The sequence below is a fragment of the Oratosquilla oratoria genome, chromosome 7 (assembly GCF_046742065.1).
Source record: "Oratosquilla oratoria isolate Oo_2021 chromosome 7, ASM4674206v1, whole genome shotgun sequence".
NCBI lineage: Eukaryota > Metazoa > Arthropoda > Malacostraca > Stomatopoda > Squillidae > Oratosquilla > Oratosquilla oratoria.
Window position 1 is genome coordinate 78957869 of NC_134783.1, and position 10000 is coordinate 78967868.

Here is a 10000-nt window from a genome sequence, read left to right on the forward strand (position 1 = left end):
GCGAGCTCAAGGAACAAGTTCAAGCAGAAGACCGCTGTAGTTTTTACAGCAGGCAACGTTCCAGATCCAGACCAAGATACAAGAGCACGGACCGCATCCCAGCGGTATGTTATTACCATACCCAGTTCGGTTCTAAGGCACGCAAGTGTAACCAACCTTACACCTTCACCCATTCACCCACTTTAAACCCCAGCGGCGAACATTAGAGGTGCATAATGTTCGCCCCTCCTACTCACAACTCTTCTACATCAGAGACCCTCTGACGCGCCACCTATTTCTTATTGACACCGGTGCTGCAGTAAGCATACTTCCTGCTACAGCCAGTTCAAGGATGTTACCACCACTCATTTCCTTCTACGCAGCCAACAAGACGAAGATCGACGTCTTCAGGAAATCTACCTTAACCCTCTTCCTCAACCTCCGTAGTGCCTTTGAGTGGACGTTCTACGTCGCCGACGTATACCAATCCTCGGAGACGATTTCCTCAACCTCTACGGTCTTCTTGTAGACATACAGCGCCGTCCCCTCTACGATGTCTCGTCCTACGACCACACTCAACCTGGCGTTAGGACCAGCATCTCTGTCATCAGTCAAGACACCCCTTTTGCTTCCCTACTGCAACAGTTTTCCACCCTCACTCAGCCACATCCTTGCACACCGCCGATACGTCACCACGTCAAGCATCGCATCGTCACTTCTGCCCGCCAACCCACGCCAAGTCACGACGTCTTGCACCCAAACAACAATGCATCGTCAAGACTGAGTTCGAGTCCCTTATGCCTCAGGGGATCATTCGGCCCAGCAACAACAACTGGTTTTCGGCGCTTCACGCCGTACATAAAAAGAGCGGTGATTTGTGACCGTGTGGTGATTACCGAGCACTGAACTCCCAAACTGTCTTCGATCGACACCCCATCCCCAACATCCAAGTATTTGGCTCCCAGCTCTTCGACTGTGCCCTCTTTTCTACAGTGGATCTTGTGCAAGCTTTCCATCAGATCCCTGTCCATCCCGGTGACATCCCGAAGACGGCCATTATCACCCCATTTGGCCTCTACAAATACGTCCGGATACCCTTCGGCCTGAAGAATACAGCACAGACATTCCAGCGCTTCATCGACGAAGTTTTACGTGGCTTACCCATCTGTTTCGCCTACATAGATGACCTCCTCGTCACCAGCCCTGATGAAGCCTCCCACCGCCGTCAACTCGAAAAAGTCCTCACCCGTCAAAGAGCCTACGGAATCCAAATGAACGCCGCCAAATCGAAATTTGGATTGGTACCCGTAGATTTCCTCGGACATACCATCTCCTCCATGGGAATTTCACATCTGAGTACCAAATGTGATGCCATTCGCCAATTCCCGAAGTCCTACACCCAGAGACAACTCAAGCAGTTCTTAGGTATGGTAAATTTTTACAATCGCTTCATCCCTAAGTGTTCCCTCATGTTACAACCTTTGTATTCTCTCATTAGGCCTTGCAAGCGTGGTCAGTCCATAAAGCTCGCTTGGTGTCCTGAAGCCGACGAAGCTTTCGCTTCTGCGAAGACTGCGCTGGACACCGTCGCCACCCTCAGTTTCCCAGCCCCGGAGGCCCTCACATCCATCGCCACGGACGCCTCCAACGATGGAATCGGCGCCGTCTTACAACAATACGTCAACAGTGCTTGGAAGCCGCTCGCCTTCTTTTCCAAGAAACTGAGCAAGACTGAGAAGAACTACAGCGTATTCGACAGGGAGTTGCTTGCTGTCTACCGGGCAGTCCAACGATTCAGGTATTTCCTTGAAGGTCGACAGTTCATCATCTTCACAGACCATAAACCCCTCACCACCACTTTCCACGCTAACAAAGCCAGCTATACCCCTACTCAGCTCCGCCACTTACAGTACATTTCTCAGTTCTCCACAGATATTCGCTACGTCCAAGGTACTGACAACGCACCCGGTGATGTCCTCTCCAGAAGTAATCACTCAGTTTCTTCGCAGTCTCCTGTAATCGACTACGCCGCCATTGCAGCAGCACAGGCCAACTGCGACGAATTGCAGCGACTGTTGGACAACCCTTCCTTCAAGATGAGAAAAATTTATGTACCCGGCATAGACATCCGTCTGTATGCTGCCGTCTCCACTGGTAGCCTTCGCACCTTTATACCTACGTCATTCCGACATCAACTCTTCCGCCACCTTCATGACCTTGCATACCCTGGCATCCGTGTATCCCAACGGATGTTGACCTCCAAGTTCATCTGGCCAAGCATCAACAAGGACGTCAAGCAGTGGGCCCGCACCTGCCTCCAGTGCCAGGCCTCCAAGGTAACATGACACATTATCCCCACTAACTTCTATCCCACTTGTCTCTACCAGGTTCATCCACATACACGTCGATATTGTCGGCCCACTCCCATACTCCAACGGCTACAAGTACGTGTTCACCTGTGTCGACCGTTTCACTCATTGGCCAGAGGCAATTCCTCTTCCTGACATCAACACCGACACCATTGCACGAGCGTTCAACAACAACTGGATTGCTCGCTTCGGTGTCCCGACCAATCAAACCTCGGACAGAGGCAGCCAGTTTGAGTCGACCCTCTGGAACAAGGTAATGGCCCTCTTTGGTATCCGCCGTTACCGTACTGTCAATTACCATCCCCAGGCCAACGGCATGGTAGAGCGTTTTCATCGCCAGCTCAGGGCCGCCCTCTACGCCATACCCTTGACAATGACAACGAGCTCTGGTCAGTGACGCTGTCCCTTGTGCTCCTTAGTATCAGGACCTCCCTCAAGGTTAACATTGCCCACTCTCCTGCTGAACTCATTTTTTGGCACTACCCTCAGGCTTCCCGGAGAATTCATCGCTGACGTGCCTCAACCCAACTCCTGTACTGCACACGACTTCGCTTTCCAACTGAAGGAGACCATGGCCAAGCTCCGCCCCCTTCCGCCACACCAAGCCAAGTCGCCTAGGACCTTTGTGACCCAGGACCTTCTCCAGTGCACCCACGTCTTCGTCAGAACGGACGACGTAAGAAAAGCCCTCCAGCCTCCGTACGAAAGCCCCTTCGAAGTTTCGCGCCGCACTAGGAAAACCGCGACAATTCGGCGAAACGGAAAGCGTGACCACATTTCTATTGATCGGGTCAAACCGGCCTACCTTTTTGACCCAACGGACATTCCCGTCAACGGCACTCCCATTCCTACTCTTCCCAAGCGCCCCTGGACCTCCAAGACTGTATAATTCCACCAGTCACTCTGGGGGGGGGGGAGCAATGTGGCAACACGCCACTACTGTAGTGTCCCCTTAACGCATATAGCATTTTTGTGAAATGAAATTACTGTAATTTAGAAACTATTGTGTGTGTCCATGTTAATAAAACTATATATTGTAAATAATATTGCCACATACTAGGATGGCCCTTGTAAGGTAGAAAGCATCTGAGTGAGACATTGTTGTATAAATGTACACAGTAATAAAATATTGATTGTATATAATTCATGTCATGGCGGGCGGATGTTGAATAACAAGTCCAATGAGATTTGGAGTTTAATTTAATCCTTCTCTTACGGATGATTACCAATTACCACATCAGCGGAAAAGTGTCACCGTTGACCAAACATCGTAACAAGCAGTTATGATATATATTTCTTCAGAGCATAAGGATGATAATCTACTAGTATGTATAATATCACGGACGTAATGGTATGACTCGTGATAAAGTTATTTCTATTTTGTCTTTGATCAGGTAATATTGAAATCAAGATTACCAAACAAAAAACGTTTGTCTAATTCTACTCGTAAGATCAACTTTGTGAGACAAATTTCGATTGATATATCTTTCTTTAATCCATTCTTAATGTTTTAATACCTATTGTTGACAGTAGTCGACAGTTCCCGGTTGGTATTCCAAACACCAAGTATCAATACTCAAATTGGCGTATCTTTAATCTATTTATAATTAACCCTTGTGGTTTGTTAAAATCTTATAACATCTAATCTGTCCCAGGTCAAAACGACCTATCTTATTAATTCTGACAGTTTTTTACCATACAAAGTAATTTTTTAATTACTTTGCGTTCCCAGAGTACACTGCAAGAAAGTTATAATCATTCAGACTCCAAATCTATCTCTGCCAGCCATCCTACTTTATTGAAAAGTAGGTTTTTGTTGAAATGATTGCAGTTGAATATTGTGACACCATGATGCTTACATATAGTTTTTTGGCAGATTGCTATTACTTTGCCATAATTTTTGCACATATAACAGTGCCATCTTTTTGTATATGTTTCCTGAGATTTAGAATTAGTATTTATAGTCAGCTTACAATTGCAGTAATTCACCAATATTGTAACATCTAATCCGTTCCGGGTCAAAATGACCCGTCTCATAAGTTCTGACAATTCTCTACCATACAAAGTACATAATTGATTATCTTGCATGTCCAGGGTCTATTACGTGGAAATGACTGTCATTCAGACCCCACTTCTAACCCTCCCAACCACCCTACCTTATTGAAGATTAGGAATTAGTTGCAATTATTGCACTTGAACATTACAACAGCACGCCGCTTATATATAGTTCTTCGGCAGACCAAGCATATTGTGGTTATTTTGTTGTAGAATTTACACATATGACAACACTGTCTCTTTGCAGCTCTTTCCTGACTGAGAATTATTATATTCTATAGTTGGCCTTGCAGCTTCAGCATCTCGCCGGGTATTTGGCGTCCTAGGTAACAATATCCTTGAAGACAATACAGGTTGGATTAAGGTCAATCCAAGTTCATGAAGGAAAATTCTTCTCTTGAAGGTAGCTTTTCCCTTCCAGCTAGGTTGCACTATAGTCCAAAGGACAAAAGCATTGTAGGCAGACACATCCATTATGTAATCAAGCAAGGCTATAGGCCATCTCTTTGTCTGACGTTTTGACCTATAAGTTGTAAAAAAAAATGGTCTAAATTATCAACTCCTCCTTTAGTTGGATTGTAAAATTCAATTATATCAGATTTTTTTCACTACAAGTGACACTATCATGCATGTTACTCAACAATACTACAGTTTTCCCTTTTCTGGGGCAATATGAAATAATGATATTATCTTCATAGTAACCTTCAAGGGTAGTATATCTGGTCCTTCCTTTAGGGTTACAGAATTCTACTGGGAGTTCTTGTCGATTTTTCCTGATAGTTCCAACAATTGTTTGCTTGCGCCTTTTCAATACTTTAGCTAAAAAATCTAAGGTACAGAAAAAATTGTCACAAGTTACATATCTACCTTTGAGCCCTTCTGTAAGTTGCAGAACAATACGTTTACCTTGCTCACGTTCTACAGATTCATCTTTACGCCCAGTGTAAACTTCAGCATTCCAAAGATAACTACTCTCTGCATCACATGCTGCCCAAATCTTTATCCCATATCTATCAGGTTTTGATGGAATATACTGCCTAAATGGACAGTTTCCTCTAAAAGGAACCAGTTGCTCATCTACAGTAACAGTTGACGATATGTTATACATCAGAGGGAGTCTCTCAACCCAAATGTTCCAAACATCTCTAATAGGAGCAAGCTTGTCTGTGGATCTCCTTCGAGCTCTGGTTTCTTTATCATCAAATCTAATGAACCTAGAATATTTCATAAAGGTTTCAAGAGACATTGTAGCTCGAAATATAGGACGTCCATATGTGTCATCCCAAAGACTCCTAAGTGACTCTCCATGAAAATAATTGTTAAAGAAAAATTTATATACTATTTGAAAAGGAAACTTTAATAATTTAATCATACTATCTTCTTTGATGTAGTTACTGAGTAACTGGGAATAAATATAGCAAAAAGTAGGTATGGGTCATTTTGACCCGAACAGATTACGTGTTATTTTATTTATTTATTTATTTATTCATTTATTCATTTATTCATTTATTCATTTATTCATTTATTCATTTATTCATTTATTCATTTATTCATTTATTCATTTATTCATTTATTCATTTATTCATTTATTCATTTATTCATTTATTTATTCATTCATTTATTTATTTTATTTTATTCTATTTATTTTATTTATTTATTCATTTATTTATTTATTTGTATTTATTTATTTATTATTCATTTATTTATTTATTTATTTATTTATTTATTTATTTATTTATTTATTTATCTATTTTATTTTATTATTATTATTATTATTATTATTATTATTATTATTATTATTTTTTTTTTTTTTTTTATTTTTTTTTTTTTTTTTCTGCTCATTAACTACTGGGAAAAAATTACCAGGCTTAGACAGCATAATAACCCCCTAAAGTCAGAAAAAGTCAAGGAGTATGAATCTACACTCTCTAAAAGCAAAAGAGATATGCTAATGTAAAATTGTTTTCGGGTCAAAAAGACTCCTAACAGTGCAGGAGGGTTAAACGTATTTTTTTTTTTTTTTTTTTTTAACTTTCTTTGATATCAATGGTTTTAAAAGTGTATGAACTTACATATCACAGTGCCTTTATATACATAACATCGATATTTAATGAGATGCTTGGCAACGATTTATATCCTCGATTCTGAATCCCATAAGGTACATAGTTCTTTCTTTAGCTGATTGATGTAGAGAGTAATTATTCTTACCACAATTCGATAGACGAAGTATCTTATTTGGCTAGCTGGCTTTTCTTCCTGTTTTTGCCTCGTACTGATTGGAGACTGGAAGTTACAAGGTTTCCCTTTGAATTTATTTAGAAACTAAAAAAAAAAAAAAAAAAAAAAAAAGGTCGACTTGACTCGATCTAGCTGGCTCTTGAATCATTCTAGATGTTTGAATAAATAAAGACTTGAATTTTGTATGGCTTCGGATGCTCCTTGATTAGTAACATGAATGGTGCGAAGAGGCAGATCTCATTAAAGAGACCCTTTTCAAATGAAGTGAATTTTCATGGAATCTGCAATGTCGACGACAGCCGGGTCGCACTCGCATTTATCCAAGAAGACATACAATGTTCTCAATGGTACATGACTTTATCCAGTAAGGAGTACATCATTTATATAAAATCTTGTTTACAATACTGATGATGAACATTTAATGATAAGAACATCAGAATGAAGAAGACTATAAGAGACCATAAGGACTACATTAGGCAGTTCCATGTCCATCCATAAAGTTGTCTAACCTTTTGTTAAAATAAACGATAGTTTTAGCGCTTACTACATGATTACTAAGTCTATTCTATTCGTTGACCACTTGTTAGCTCTGCTGCTACCATTACTTTCAGTTCCCTTCTCTCCTTAATTACTGGATTTAATTCTGTTAACTGTTGCTTCTGTGATATAATGTTTCTTTATTCACTTTCTACTTTATTTACTTTCTTTTCGTCATTGTATAATTTTAAGTCACTCATCTGTAGGCCCCATGCCTCTTTCGTCCTACTTAGTCAAGTTCCATTACTCAGTAAACGAAGGGGAATTAAATTGAACTTAAACTTTTCTTCATTTTCTTCACTAATTCTTCTACAACGTTATTGTCTTAGGTACACCAGAGGACTCCCACCTGGGATCCTTATTACACTCACCAAGCCAAGTCTGCTTCGACGTCACTATTTAATTCATCCGATAACTTTGACCGTTACAAATAAGTGCCACCCTTTAAGGGTGTGATTTCATCTCCGTGCACCAATAATTTCTCTCCTCCTCCACTATTTTCTCAAATCAAAAAGACTGTTATACTGTCTCAAGCAATACTGCTTACGCAAGCAATCTTGTCACGAAGCAAAGTGGCTTAGTGTTAACAATTTGTAATATCAGCACCTATATCGATACCCTAGCTTGTGTTTACAAACATTAGGCGGTGAGCGAGAATATACAGCTCTGCAACTCCGTAGCGGTCATTGTTTTCAAAACATCTAAGTCGTAAAATTAATTTCTCACCACCTACCCCTCTATCTACCTACTTGTCTACTTTAATCTACCAGCCTCTTACACCACTCTTTAGGTTAAATAGTTCTTGCCTATTCCCTTCTTAAATTCAAATTTGTCCAATCTAAATCCATTACTGTGAGTCCTATCCTGTTGTCTTAATATGATGACCCTGTCTGCGTACCTCCTTTTAAAGCCCTTGATCCACTTGAACACTTCTATTAGATCCCCCCACACCCTGGGTCTTTCCAGAGAGTGTAAATTAAGATGCCTAAGTAAGGTAAATTTCTGATCTCAGTTATCATTTTTGGTCATTCTCTTCTGTACTAATTCTAGTGAATTGATATAACGTATATACATAATTATATGAATAATAAGTCTGTGACATCACTCTTTCATTCGAATGCAGAAACTGGTGACGTAATGTCGATGCTTATGTCCAGGAATCCCGAAACGATGGAATTCTATCCTGTTGGTCACATGACAATAATGAACCTTTTCAGGATCCAAAAAATCGTTTTAAGATAAGATATTTAGGTCATCCCTATTAACTCTATCTACACAAGAATGATACTTTGATATTTTATCCTGGGTGATGGAATATAAATCTCTTCAATGAACCAAGCTGGTAGAGCCTGCATCACAACATAAAGACAACACAAGTCGATGGGAAGAGACAAGTAGAGATAGATCAAAAGAGATTTTCTGGTTTCGTCTGGGAAGTCGCTGAGGTTATTTAATTTTGGTTTGAAAGGACCATGAAGTCATTCCAGTTGGTCTGAGGAAACCACGCAAGTCATCCTAGTCTGGTCCAGTGAACTGTGCAAGTCATTTCAATTTGTTTGACGAAGCCACTCAAAACATATCACGTCATTCTATCTGACGGGGGAGGGGAGTGTCACGTAAGCCAATATATTTTCTTCATAGATACTATGCAACTCACCACATTACCTTGACTTGTATATAAGATCATAAGAACTGAGGAGACTTCAAGAGACCATAAGGCCTACACTAGGCAGTTCCATGTCTCTTACCACCCGTCATCTCTAACCAAAAAGTCATCTAATGTTCTGTTAAAACAACCAATTCTTTCAGCGCTCTCTACATGGTTACTATGGTTACCAAATCTATTTTATTTGTGAACCAGTCCTTGTTTATTTCCTTCTTAAACCTAAATATGTCGAATCTAAATTCATTACTAAATTGTATCTGTCACCTGAGGCGGAGCTCAGTGAAATCAAAGAATAGGAAACTCGACTTGTCATTTGACTTTGTACCTCGTTTGTTTAATTTAACCGATGGAAAACACACAGAATGTTATACAATTGAAATTCATCTAAAGGAAGGAGAATGGTTATGTAACTTTAGGTAAATAAATTGTCTGGCTGCAGTCAGAAAAACAATATATACCCTAACGATAGGCGTCTACATTTTTATCGACCCCCAAATTTGGCTGACGACACATATAGAAAAAGTATATTTGAAGACTCACCACTATACCCTGGTTGATTTCTTTTTATGAGTTTAATACTAATATTTCCATGACGACTTTTTCATATTTAATTCAGGATAATATCAAACATTTTTTCCCATTAAAATGGTGGCCTTCGGACTGAAGTGTTTCAGGATTTTATTTGTGTGTGTGTGTGTGTGTGTGTGTGTGTGTGTTTGTGTGTGTGTGTGTGTGTGTGTGTGTGTGTGTGTGTGTGTGTGTGTGTGTGTGTGTGTGTGTGTGTGTGTGTGTGTGTGTGTGTGTGTGTGTGTGTGTGTGTGTGTGTGTGTGTGTGTGTGTGTGTGTGTGTGTGTGTGTGTGTGTGTGTGTGTGTGTGAGTGTGTGTGTGCATTTACCTAATTGTATTAGACATGAAAGGAATTAAGTTCGTCGAAAACTCTAGAATATCCATCTCTGATACCTATTCTTATATTCGTTTATAAATTTAACTTTGCCTATATTATCTTCTAGGCTATTCTAAGAGTGTACGCATCTTTAGAGAAAAAAAGTATCTATTGATGTCTTTAAAAAATATAGACTTTTTCCTTTGTCCTATGAATCCGTGACGCCCTTGCGTCCACCCAAAACCATGAAAGAGATATTTGTGTTGTCCATT